Genomic DNA, 13,788 nt, shown 5'->3' with positions numbered 1-13,788 from the left:
AGCACTGCACTTTTTAGCTTTTTGAGTATAGATTATAGAGGGACTGAGTTACAGAGGTGCCAGTAAATTGGAATGTCCCAAGAAGTGACAGTTTTATGGTCTTTGTTGGTTTTAGTTTTTTCTGGGGTAAAATGCATTTTGTAATTACTCCATTTTGGGTGCTATAACTTTTTAACTCTTTCTTTTACAGCATAAGTAACATATTACCTTTATTCAGTTTGATTACAGCAATATGTAATTTAGGCCGGGGCCACACGTTGCGAATATGCAGTGTTTTTGCCATTTTGACAAAAATGCTGTGTATTACAGTACCTGTAGTGGAAATGCTGCGCTTTCAAAAACCGTCTCTTTTTTGTAAAGCACAGCATGTCAATTTTACCTATGGAAACGCTGGTGTTTTCCAAATAGCTATAATAGAAGCTGAAAGTCTGCAGAGGAACACTTTGAGTACTTTCTGTGAAAAATGATGTGAAAAAAAAACAAACAATGCATTTCCGATGGGATCTTTTCTTCAGAGTTTTTCGTGGGGCCTTAGCCTTAGGGTCCATTCACACGGAATAACGTGCTGCGTGATATGGCACGTATACGGCGTGTGAGACTTTGCATGCCGTAAACGCTTCCATTGATTTCAATGGGAGGTAGGATCGTATACACCGCGTTATTTTGAGGCCGTGATTTTGCACCTGCAAAATCACAGCTGCAAAATAACGTGGCGTATACGATCCAGGCTCACATTGAAATCAATGGGAGCTTTTACGGCGCACAAAGTCTCACACACCGTATACCTGCTACACACGGCACGTTACTCCGTGTGAATGGACCCTTATATTGTTTTTTATGTGTTACTAATTTTGCAGAATAAAAATTTGGGGAAAAAAAGCTATTTTTTTCTGAATCGCCATCTTCTGAGAGGTGTAACAGGTTTTTTTCTGTTGACAGAGTTGGATGAGGTTTAAATTTTTTGCCAAGCTGTGGTTTTTATTGGTAAGTGTTCAGATATGTGTTCCGTTTTTATTTGTACTTGTATTATCTAGTCTGAATGAATACTTATGAAACTTACTAGCATATGCCCACGACTTCCTCTGCAAGTTGGTGTTGGAGGTGAGCCACTTATATTTAGCCAATTGCTGTTGTGGATGATCCACCTGCTCCCTCGTCTCGGCTCCGCTACATCGTAGCATATGCGCAGCATACTCGGTTGTATGTACATTTCTGCATATGGAGAGCGTACTGAGCTGTGCTACAGCACCACTTAAGCTCTGCTACATCTGGACATTTGGCTTATAGGGGTGTTCTTATGTCAGTGTGTGAGCAGCTTCTCTGTTACAAAGGGCTGAATGGATGTTGCTGAAACGTGCCAAAGTTCAATCAGCCTGCTCCCGCATCTTGGCTCTGCTACATTGCTGCATATGCATAGGATACCCAGCTGTATGTACATGTTTGCATGTGGAGAGCCTACAGAGGTGTGCTGCAGTGCCTTGTAAGCTCTGCTACATCGGGCAATTGTGATTACAGGGGTTTTGTTATGTGACTGTCTGAGCAGCTTCTGTGTTACAAAGGGCTGAATTAATGTTGCTGAAATGTGCCAAAGTTCTCCCCCTCCCCCATCAGAGGCACAACAACACATTCCCCGTCGTACTCACTGAAACTCTGCACCCAATATACCCCTCTTACCCACACACATCCTGCATGTTCTGTAATCTACTGATCTTCCATGAGATTCCATTTTCATAAGCTTTCACACTGTCCAGCTTCATCCTATATAGCTCCGCTCACAAAATAGCATGTAGCTCCGTCCACTGCCTAGCATGATCCTATCCTAGAAAGGCTCAAAGACCTGTGATGACGTCATCACAGGTCCTTTAGTGTTGTGTGAACCTACATTCCTTCACTAAGGTCGTGTAGTGATGTCATTTACCGGGATAAAAAGTAGCCTATGTTTTGTGGCAACTTTCATGCAAATCCATTCAGCCGTTTTTGCGTGATTGAGAAACAAACATCCAAATATCAAAACATCCAAACCTACAAACATCCAAACCCACAAACTTTCACATTTATAATATTAGTAGGATAAAATTTGTGGCTCATAGCCACTTAAGAAGTCTAACTTCAGGCTGTTAAATATCTCTGAAATTTCGGTGAAACTTGTGACCACGTGTTATAGGCCTTATCATGATAGGAAAAGTCAGCTTGTTATGAACATGTAGAGTTTAAGTAAACATCTTGAAGGTAAACACAGGAATAGGGAAAATGTCTAAAATAACAGAAATATCAGTCAATGTCAATTCAGAGAAGTTGTGCTTCTTCATCTGGATATCTTGTAGTTACAGCTTGGTTCATGCTTGTCATCTGGTGGATGGACTTGGGCTGGTCATGATGTATCAGAGAGATCCTCCATGAGTGAACCACCTGCCACCACTCATGACCACCCACCCTGGTCTTCCCAAAGACAGACCCCGACATGTGTATTTCTTACTCATTTATATTCATGAGAGGGGGTGTTACCTTCCATCTTGCTGCTATGTAAGGAGGTTTCTAAAATGGTGTACTCTAACCGCACCCATGTTCCCAAAATATAAGAGTATGATGTAGGTAGAGTTTAACCCTTTGTATACTGAAGAATAATGTAATTATTATAATATTTAACACAGGTTTTTCCCTGTTATACTGCAACTTATGGGTATGATTAATGTGTTTAATATTTTTTACAATATCATAAATACTGATTCCTATTGTCTTCATACGCTGTGTTCACATAGCTGGGTAACTGAATGTACAGTCTCTATTATGTTACTGCTGACAATTAAGAGGCCTGCATGTACTTTACTTGTACCATTACTATCATTATTACACCTACACCTAAATGATAGTAATGGTGCATTAAAGTGCATGTAGGTAAGTGTGCAGATTCTAAGCATGATGCAGAGGGAAGTTATAAAACTAGGTAACTCCCTGCTTACGCTAGGTTCACACTAGCGCCTGGAGTCCGTTCTGCATGCAGAAGACGGAAAGCTGTCAGACCGGGTCTGGCCGTGTGCGCCGTTGAGCGTTTTATGCTCTCCGCACGAAACCGGTTTTTTAACATCGGACACAGAGTACTGCATGTCTGACTCTGTGTCCGATTTAAAAAAAAAACGGTTTCGCTGAGGAGAGCATAAAATGCTCACTGGCGCTCATGGCCGGACATCTTTCAAACCCATTCAAATCAATGGGTATGAAAGAGTCCTGCAGGTTTCCGTCTCCTGCTCAGTTTTATGCAGGAAATGGAAACCTGCAGAACGGAGACCGGGCGCAGATGTGAACGAGCCCTTATCTGATTTCCCATTTAAATGGAACTCCACCACCTTAACTCCATCAAAAACTAATATTGTACTAATATGGGGAGGAAAATCTCTGTTTACATACATCCTAACCAACTGGAAGGCCTTCAGGCTTTCATATCTTGGGAGAGCAAATCTTTTAAAGATGACACAATTTCCACACCTATTAAATTTCTACCAAATGCTCCCCATTTGTATAATGCCTAGGGTTGAGAAAATAAATCAATTTCCTATACCATGCATTAATATGTGTGTGTGGGGGGGGGGGGGGGCAGTAAGTTCTTGATATCATACTTGTTTTTGCAGTTGCCAAAGTAAAATGGAAGAATAAGCGTCCCCAATACAAAATATTAGAACTTAGCAGCTTTTTATAGGGTTGCGTTGGTCCTCTCCTATAGGCGGGGTTCACACGATGTATTTTGGCACGTAATGTGGCACGTAGACGCCGCGGGAGCTTTTGCGGGCCATATACGCTCCCATTGTTTTCAATGGGAGCTGGTACCATATACGTGGCGCTATTTTGCGGCCGCCCCAAAATCACGGCCGCAAAATAGCGCCGCGTATATGGTACAGGCTCCCATTGAAAACAATGGGAGCGTATACAGCCCGCAAAAGCTCCCGCGGCGTCTACGTGCCACATTACGTGCCAAAATACATCGTGTGAACCCGGCCATAGTCAGACCCCAGCCACCCTTTTGTTAGCATTATAACATGGAAACTAAATATATAAAGGTTAGTGCACACAGTTTGTGGGCGCTGATTTTGACACTGAATCCGCCTCAAAATCAGCCTCCAAAAAAATCCTCCCAATAGAACTCTTTTTGGTTTTTTTGGAGACTGATTTTGAGGTGGATTCAACATCAAAATCAGCACCAAAAAACTCTGTGTACCCTGAGCCTAAGGCTAAGTTCACACAGTGGATTTTGGTTCAGAATTTGAGGTGCACCAGCATCCAGTCGCGGAATTCCGTTCCGGATTAGGCCTAAATGAATGAGCCTAGTCTGGAGGGAGTGGTGCATCGAGATCTCCCCTGGCTGATTCCACCGCGGAAGATAGGGTATGTCGCTTCTTTTTTGCATGAGCGGAACAAACCTGCTCGCGGAAAAACAAAATATGGACTCCCATTGAATTCAATGAGAGGTGGTATTTTAATCTGGAATTTGACGCAGAATTAGCTCCAAATTCCAGACCAAAATCCACCTTGTGAACTTAGCTTAAGAATGAACTAAGAATATAAAATCTGCCTTTCAACAATCCTAATAATATGAACAACACAAATAATAGTTGACACATCTTGAAACAGCCAACTTGCTTGTTTCCTCATTAACCCATAACTCTGGAATACACTGATCGGTAAAAATTCTAAGTAAAGTTTAGCTTTGCTCTTTATAGAAGTCTTTGGATATGAGCCTGATTTGAAGCCAGTAAATCTGTGGTTTACATGTTTATAAATGGGAACTTGAGGCTATAGTCATTTCCAGACTGTTTACAATCTTCTGTGCATAAATCGCAAGGTTTAATAATTGTGTCAGATAGATCCTTTAATTGAGGAAAAGGTGACTTGAGCTGAATATGGGAAAAACACAGGCCAGCTGTTTGGTCTGGCAAAGGGCTTTGTGTACTTGTATGATATATCCAGAGCGACCTTTTAGATTCCATGTACATAGTAACAATTAAAAGTACACAATGACTTGACAATGTTCACTGTGACAGACTGCAGGTTGGCTGCTTCCCATAACAGCCTCCCAGGCAGTGAGAAACAAAGAGCCAAAGCCCATCTGTACAATACTCTGAATGCCTCATGTTCCAAAGAGCGTTCTTTGTTTCTCCAAACGCCCCAGGAAGCTCTTCAACAAACAAAACTCAGAGGTCCAGAGGAGTCGAGTCATGGCATTAATATGATAATGAATTCTGGATTAAAATGACAGACGTTACAAAGAAATAGATTCTTTTGATAGCAAGTTGTTGATTTGATTAAATGGGGTTTGTTTGGCTCAATATTGATTCTGAGTGAACATTTATCACGAGCGTACATACTTTCCAAATAACGTTCCTTAAATCTGGCATTGCTGTCCTACAAGGACAGATTAGGGCTCTGCACTAAACAGAAGCATAATTATATTCTACTGCTCCACCTGTAGGAAAATGATGTATCCCTGCGACAACGATGAATATATTCATGTACATTTCTGTTCTGGTGGCCTGGGTGAAGAGTTTCTGGCTAATGGAAAATGAGATTCTTGTTTCTCATTTCAATATGAAATGGATTTAATTGTAGCCATGCTTGACAGAGGATGAGGCTTGTGATAAACTGCTTTTCAATAACAAAGATGTAAAAGAATTAGAGCAATTGCAGTGTCAAAATATACACTGGTAAAATAATCGGGATAAATACAATGTAATTCTACTAGTAAGCTATAGGTATCAGTAAGCATGGTACATATAATAGTCCAAATGCATTCAGAGGGAAAACCACCTATTTTTAACATGTAATAGGCAAAATGCCTTCAGTGAGAAAATGCTCTATTTTTTAAACAATGTTTTCATGCTAAATATATTATTATTATTTAGAATTTTTTAAAATGTATGCTTTTTTAAATGTATCCCTGTCACTAGCTATATTTAAAAAAAAAATAAAATCTGCAATTTTCAGTCTGACGGTTAAGCCTAATAATAGACTAAGGTATGCTAATTCTGTAGGGGTTTTCTTTCCAGCAGTCGCTTCATTCACATCACAGACAAGAGAGACTGGTATACCATAGAAAACAGCACCTCTATAACACTACATAATGCCCCTCATTTCATCCACTACTGAAAATAATGTCACATATTAGAAAATGTGATAAAAAGTATTTCACTGGTTTTTAATAAATAAAAAAAATTATACATTCACTTTAAATATCTATCTATCTATCTATCTATCTATCTAAAAACAAAAAATAAGGAACAAAGAAAAAACTATAAAAATACTATAAACTAAATATATAAATAAATTTGAGGTTCTTCTTACATATTTGATCAAACAGTAGGAAGCCCACCTGCCCCGACAAAGCGACCTCATTAAGGTAGGACCCTACACTAATACCTCTCCTGGACCCAAGTATGGGTCTGCAGTGTGAACACAGGGCAATGACGTACCTCTCCCGGACCAGAATAGGTCTACAGTGTGAACACAAGGGAAGTAAGATCCAGAGAATACTCAACTTAAAAGGCCTTGGGGAGATAGGTTCTCTGTTCCAAATAAATAGGCCTGTGCAATTGAATGTCCCATTATTGAGGGACATTCAATTGCACAGGCCTCCCATATTTATATGGGAGTTTATTTATTAGGGTATTACTGGGAACTATTATTTATAAGAGGGCTATTATTACTAAAGGGAACTATTTATAAGAGAGCACTATTATTTATAAGGAGGAAATTACAGATAAGGGAAACTATAATTGATACAGAACACTATTTATAAACACAGACTATTATTTATAAGGAGGCACTATAATAACTGACAAGGGGTGCAAAAATATTTTAGGTGGTACAAGGGTGGTCATTTCAATTGTGTGTGGACAAAAGGGGGTGGTTATTACTGTTTTGGGGACAGAAAGGGGGCATTATTAAATGGGCTGCCACTGTAAATATTGCGACTGCCTTCTGAATTCACTGAATATGGTGTACGAGTATTTGGGGCCCTGCTTTTAATTTTGCCTAAGGCCACAGTTTGGCTAAAACCGGCTTTGGGACTAGGAAAACTCTCAGCTCATAACAGGTACAAAAGAGGCAAATTCATATTGTTCAGTGCTTGAATGTCGTAAAATGGCACCATCAGTGACATCAATGACATCCTGCCTATGATACAAATATAAAGTAAATTGAGAAATAGCCCAACTTTTTATTACTCAAACAATAACATTTGTCTCTCAATTAGGGTTGGCGATCGTGTTCGGAAAAAATCGGATTCTGATCGGCGATCGAGAAAATTTCACGATCGCGATCGGAATTCCGAACACGATCTTTTTAGGTGGGTATCGGTAGTATTTCCCACAATGCCTTCACACTGAGTATATAGCATATGCTCAGTGTGAAGGCTCCGCTGCGGTTCCATAGGAATGAATGGAAGCAGCCGGCACGCAGCCTTAACCCCCTGCGCGCCGGCTGCCTCCATTCATTCTAATGGGAGACTAAAGTAGCGTCTCTAGCAGCTACTTACCTCCAGAGATGGCTGCTCTGGTGTCCTTCGCCTCGCTGCCGCTCCAGCTGCAGTCTTCTTCGCCTCGCTGCCCCCTCCCTGCCAGGTTAGGAGAGTGTGGGCGGGTTAGGAGAGTGTGTGCGGGTACAGGGCGGGGAGACGTGACGTCTCCCCTCCCAGTACCCGCCCACACTCTCCTAACCCGCCCACACTCTCCTAACCTGGCAGGGAGGGGGCAGCGAAGGGAGAAGAAGACTGCAGCTAGAGCGGCAGGGAGGCGAAGAACAGCGGAGCAGCGCAGCAGCCATCTCTGGAGGTAAGTGGACACCAGGGGAGACTAAGTAGCCAGAGGATTAAAAAAAAATCCTCTGGCTACTTTAGTGATTCACTACACAGCGTGGATTCTAACAATTGTTGGATTCCATGCTGTATAGTGAATAGGATTGCTTTTAAAAGCCGATCTCCGATTAATAAAAAAATCCAATTGACTTGCATTGGGATCAGAATTGGGATCGAGATCGGGTTCGAATGAAAAATGATCGGAAATCGGATTTTAAAATCAATCCTGAAAAGTCAGGATCGGCTCAACCCTACTCTCAATATTGGCCTTAAAGTGGCCAACCTCTTTAAGCAATATAACAAGAGTCCAGGGCAAAAATGCAGATGTGCTTATTAGCAAGGCAATGAACACAATGAACAAATCATGTATTATTAATTAGAGCTAATGTTAGCCAATGATAAGTATTTTACATGATTTGATTGCATAACACAATTCTACTGCACACAAGAATAGCACATTCTGGTGTCAACAGACATTTGCAAGTAATAGCAATTACTTGTATGTTACAATTACATGTTATAATTACATAAAAATAATAGGGAACCAATGCTATGACTGGTGGAAAAAAATCATTAGCCCAGGAGGGTTAAAGCGATCCCTTCGACACATTGCCAGCTGCAATCTGACTGTTTTTAAATAAAAATTTGTAGACTTAACAAGGAGTTTGATAGAGTGTTAACAATCCTCAACTTCACATTTAGCTGTTAACCCACAACGTTGTCATTAACTTCTGGTTATAATAGCATTGAGTATTACTACTGGTAATAATAAATGTGATGCACAGTATGTTTCTAGCAAAATTGAGTGCAATGTACTAACTAAATAACTTCATTTCTTGTAAACATTATCTACAGGTAATGAAAGCAAAGCTTATGAAAAGAATTTGTGAATAATTCAGTTTTCTACATATAGTAAGACCTTAGTATCTGTAGGTTACAGGGACATAACTACTGGGGTAGCAGTGGTAGCGCATGCCACAGGGCCCAGGACATTAGGGGACAGTCGCTACGGCCATTTTTTTCTCTTTTTAAATAGGCTGTTACCGTCTGGAGTTAACGTGCCCTATTTACATATCAATCCTGGTTCTTGCCATCGCCGCCTGCTCTTCTTCTTCTGCGGAGGCCGCTGTGAACAAGAGCAGCGGGATCGGTAAATGAGGATGCGGGCCCCACAAACACTATTATTATACTCGGGGGTCTTTTCAGATCCCCGAATATAATCATTGGAGGCCCAGGGGAGGTGAGGGAACATAAAAAACACTGTTACTTACCTCTTCGGGCTCCAGGCAGGCTTCAGGCCTACTTGTATGATGTCCCTGATATCACATGGTTGGGGCCTGTGTCTTTATATGTTGCGGTGCAGGCCCGGGTCACGTCACGTAACATGCCGTACACCATTAAAGATGATCGACAACAGCATGGATCGCATCGGAGCCAGGGATAGGTAAGTAACAGGTTTTTTTATGTTTGTATCCTCTATTGGGTCTCCGATTATTATACACTGGGGTCTGAAAAGACCCCAGAGTATAATAATTGTACATGGGTGTCCATAATGGACACTACTGTGTCCATGGATGCATACTGTGTGCAGGGGCCACTATGGGGCAATAATAGTGTGTGCAGGGGCACTATGGGGCAATGATAGTGTGTGTAGGGGCCACTATGGGGTATAATACTGTGTGCAGGAGCCACTATGGGGCAATGATAGTGTGTGTAGGGGCCACTATGGGGTATAATACTGTGTGCAGGAGCCACTATGGGGCATAATAGTGTGTTCAGGAATGGGGGGGGGGGGGCAGGGCTGGTCGGTCAGGGTCTTTACCGTTGGCCAACTGTGATATTTGAGCCATACCAAAATTATATTAGGACAAGTTCAACACATATTTTACCACAGGATACAAAGCATAAATTCAGATCTGTCATTCAGTTTTTTGCCATAAATGTGCAATTTGAATTGCTGTAGAGTCACAAAAGGATAAAACTCAATCAGCTGATTTTTGTCTCTGCAGAAAATTTCTGTAGCATGTAAACAGAGTTGCAGAAAACCATTTCACGTATATAGGATGCCAATTATCATTGGATTCCACATGGCTTTCAGGAACTGTGCCACAATCTGTGTGAGATATGACACGTATGACCAGACCCTTAGTGTAGCTGTTTAATTTTTGTAAAATAAATGAATAGCACTAATAACTTTGTATTGTATCTTACTTGAAAAAAAATCTTTGTCCAGTTATCAGGACTGAATTCTTTCTCAGGACTACAGAGTGGAGCAGTTGAGCTGAGTTGCAGCCACAAATTTTCATACTGATGAGTTGTCTATGGGACAGGTTAGCAGTATGTGATTTGTTGAGGTCTAAACTCCAAAACCCGGCACAGATCAATCTCCATGTTGCAGTAAATCGTATCATACTAGTCCATATCCTATTGCATATGAATTGTCCAGTATGGATTTTTTTCCAGCTTTCCAGTACAAAATGTAAATGGTACGATTATAAAGCACAATTTGTCCTACAAAAAATAGAAAGTGCTCATTCAGCTCTGTGAAAAGAGGACTTTACTGAACCCAGGTTTCAGTATAAAAATGGTGGAAACCATTTTTCTATGGGGTCTGCACATGTCAGTGTGTCTTTTTTCTAGCAAATATTGCTGTTTAAATGGATTCTATCATTAAAAACTTTTTTTTTGTACACTAGTATAGCCGACTACGCATGTGCGCAATTGCAGGCGTCGGAACTATGGCCGCAGGCATGCGCAGTCGGCTCTGCTAGTGTCTCACTGGCAGAGCCAACTGCGCAGGCGTTGGAGGTGACGCCGAAGAAAGACGAAGAAAGAAGGGGAGGATCCAGCAGAAGATAGAGGCGTCGTTGGAGCCTGTTTTCGAGCAGCAGTGGGGACTCCCCCATCGCATTTCCAGCGCTGGGCCCACCCCATCACTGCGAGAGAATCAAATTGCATAACAGTAAAAAACGGTATTTCTAAGGAACGGCGCGGTGGAGATCACATCTAAAGGTAAGAGACGAATAGCCTTTCTAAAGGCTATTCTAAGGTCTTATCTACAAAAATAAAGGTTTTAATGGTAGAATCCCTTTAAACAAAAGGTCTGTCTGCGGCCTGCACATATTATTGAGATACTTTCCCTATAGTTCCACTTCTCAAACATTACCCTAGGCCCCCTCTCACATTCAGGTAACCATTTCCCCATTACATTCTCTAGTGCTATCAACTGCAGTTAATGCAGCTTCCAGGACCTATGGTCACATCATCCTCATAGTCTAACATCCTGGAATATCAATTTTTGTATTCACTTTGCAGTGTTTAGCATAAACAGAAAATAAATGTAGGTACAAGTTTTAGGCACATAAGTGACAATTGTATATTTGATATTTAAATTGATGAATATGTTACATAGCTTAAAAAATCTAGAATTTCGCTTTACATTTCTAAAAAATTGTCCCAATAACTTGTCCACTGTTGTCACTGTGATACATTAACATTGACTAGTAATAAGAGTGCTGCTCTGCGAGAAAACATGAAGTCAGAGAACACATTGACATTATGGGTGGTGGGTTACATCAGAACTAGAGATGAGCGAACACTGGTCGGATCAGCCGTTCCGAACAGCACGCTCCCATAGAAATGAATGGAAGCACCTGGCACGGCGACTGGCCGCCGGCAAAGTGTATGTGCCAGGTGCTTCCATTCATTTCTATGGGAGCGTGCTGTTCGGAACGGCTTATCCGAGCAGTGTTCGCTCATCTCTAATCAGAACCATTGTATGACCAATCATATTTGTGGAATCCTAGCAAATGTTCTGATAATATAGAATCATGACAATTGCTACAACACATGTATGAATTTAGTTTTCCTAACATTAGGATAACAAGATGTGTAGATTCTCTTGACTACAACTGATGGCAGAAGAATTAAAAAATGCAATGACTCCAAAATTACATACATGGAATTAAAGGACTTTCCAATGTCTATATATTTACAGTGGGGATTTTCACTTATTTTTACAATGCCTCTCCCAATATTTCCTCCTTGTATCATATGCATAAATATCCATGGAGGCAATATGGTGAAAAACAACTGCTTCACAGTTTATAGGACTGGCAAGTGACACAGAGTTAATGGGAACTAGATGGAATCACAATATTAAATGTAAGTTAAACTTTATGCCAAGAACCTAGCAAACCTTTTTTTTCGGGGTAATTGACTTTTGTTAGCATTATCAATTTCTATAATGCTGTGATTATTTCTTCAATCACTGTCACACCCTAAAACATTGTTTAAGATTTTGTAGCACAGTGACTATTAGCATACCATATTAAATGTTCCTTATAAGAATTGTAGCTAGAAAGTCACAGAAATACATGAAAGGAAAATGTCTATGCTGTTAAGACGTGGAAAATGCTAGCCAGGCTACGGTGTTTACAAGCAGTTCACAAAACAGTACAATCCATTGTGAAAAGCAGTGACTTTATATATGTATGTATATAGTACATTTGTTTCAAATCAAACTAGATGCATTTATGAGAACAATTTAACATTACCTAACATTATGCTGCATGTTTTACTTGCCACCAGTGAAAGTGTAATTGGCCAAATGTACAAATGACTAGGTGCCAGACATTGTGCAGTTTGATGCCAAGGAGAGTGTGTCACTATGAAATTCCTATAAAAATAAAACAAGTTCTAGTTTAATCTAAAAACAAAAAGCTATAGTTTGTTAGTTATATTCATATTAAACTTTTATGCAGTAAAGCATATATATAAAACCAGCCAAAATTTTTTACAATTTATTTTGTGTTTGTGTCGACCACTCCGCTGATTACAATGTAGAATTCAATTCACTTTAACTTTGTACCATTTTCAAAGCCAAGTTTTGTGGGCTTACTGTACTGAAAGTGTATTACATTAGATAGATACAATAAGAAAGACTTAATGGGTGCTGACCCCTGGGGCATTTTTTCAATAAAATCTATAGGTAACTAGCCAATTATTGTCTATTATGCAAGCACGCCAGTCTGCTTAGCTAAATAATGTACTGCTGCCAGAACAATATCTAATTTAGTCAGCTCTTTTCAATGGGATTGGGTTAACTATTCATATAACACTAAAATAATTCAGAAAATAGTTATCAATGGAGGGAATTAAAACTGGCTTGATGTAATTAATTTGATTATTGATCGAATGGAAAATATTAAATATGTAAACAAAAAGAAAATATTAGAAAATATTACACAAATTTGTTGGTGCTAAACTTTGCAAATATTACATGTTATATGTAAGCATTATAGATGAGCGAACACTAAAATGTCCGAGGTTCGAAATCTGATTCGAACAGCCGCACACTGTTCGGCTGTTCGAACGGATTTCGAACTCCATTATAGTCTATGGGGGGAAATTTCAGGGGTAGGCAAAATTCGATACAATTATACTTACCAAGTCCACAAGTGATGGTCGGGTTGGATTCCCCTTGAAGTCTTCTCCCGGCGCAGCGCCCCCGCAGCGTCTTCCGGCTGGAATTCACTCTGCCTAGGCATCGGGGCCAGCCAAGGGTCTGCCTAGGCATCAGGGCATGCGTGGTTGGCTCTGCCCGGCCCGACACCTGAGCAGAGCCGACTGCGCATGCGAGGGCATGCCCGAGCATGCGCAGTCGGCTCTCCCTAGGCCGGATGCCTAGGCAAAGTGAATTCCAGCCGGAAGATGCCGCGGGGACGCAGCACGGAGAAGACTTCTAAAGGTAAGAGAAGAACCAGCGTTGATTGGCAGAATGTATAGCATTAAACTTTGAACAGCTAGTAGTGTTCGATCGAGTACGAGTATCTCGAATACCGTAGTATTCGATCGAACACCTGCTCGATCGAACACTACTCGCTCATCTCTAGTAAGCATTATACTCTTCATTGCAGCCTGATGCCTTATTGTTATAATTAAAGGCC

Source organism: Leptodactylus fuscus, chromosome 4, assembly GCF_031893055.1.
Source record: "Leptodactylus fuscus isolate aLepFus1 chromosome 4, aLepFus1.hap2, whole genome shotgun sequence".
NCBI classification, from domain to species: Eukaryota; Metazoa; Chordata; class Amphibia; order Anura; family Leptodactylidae; genus Leptodactylus; species Leptodactylus fuscus.
This window is presented reverse-complemented; position numbering follows the sequence as displayed.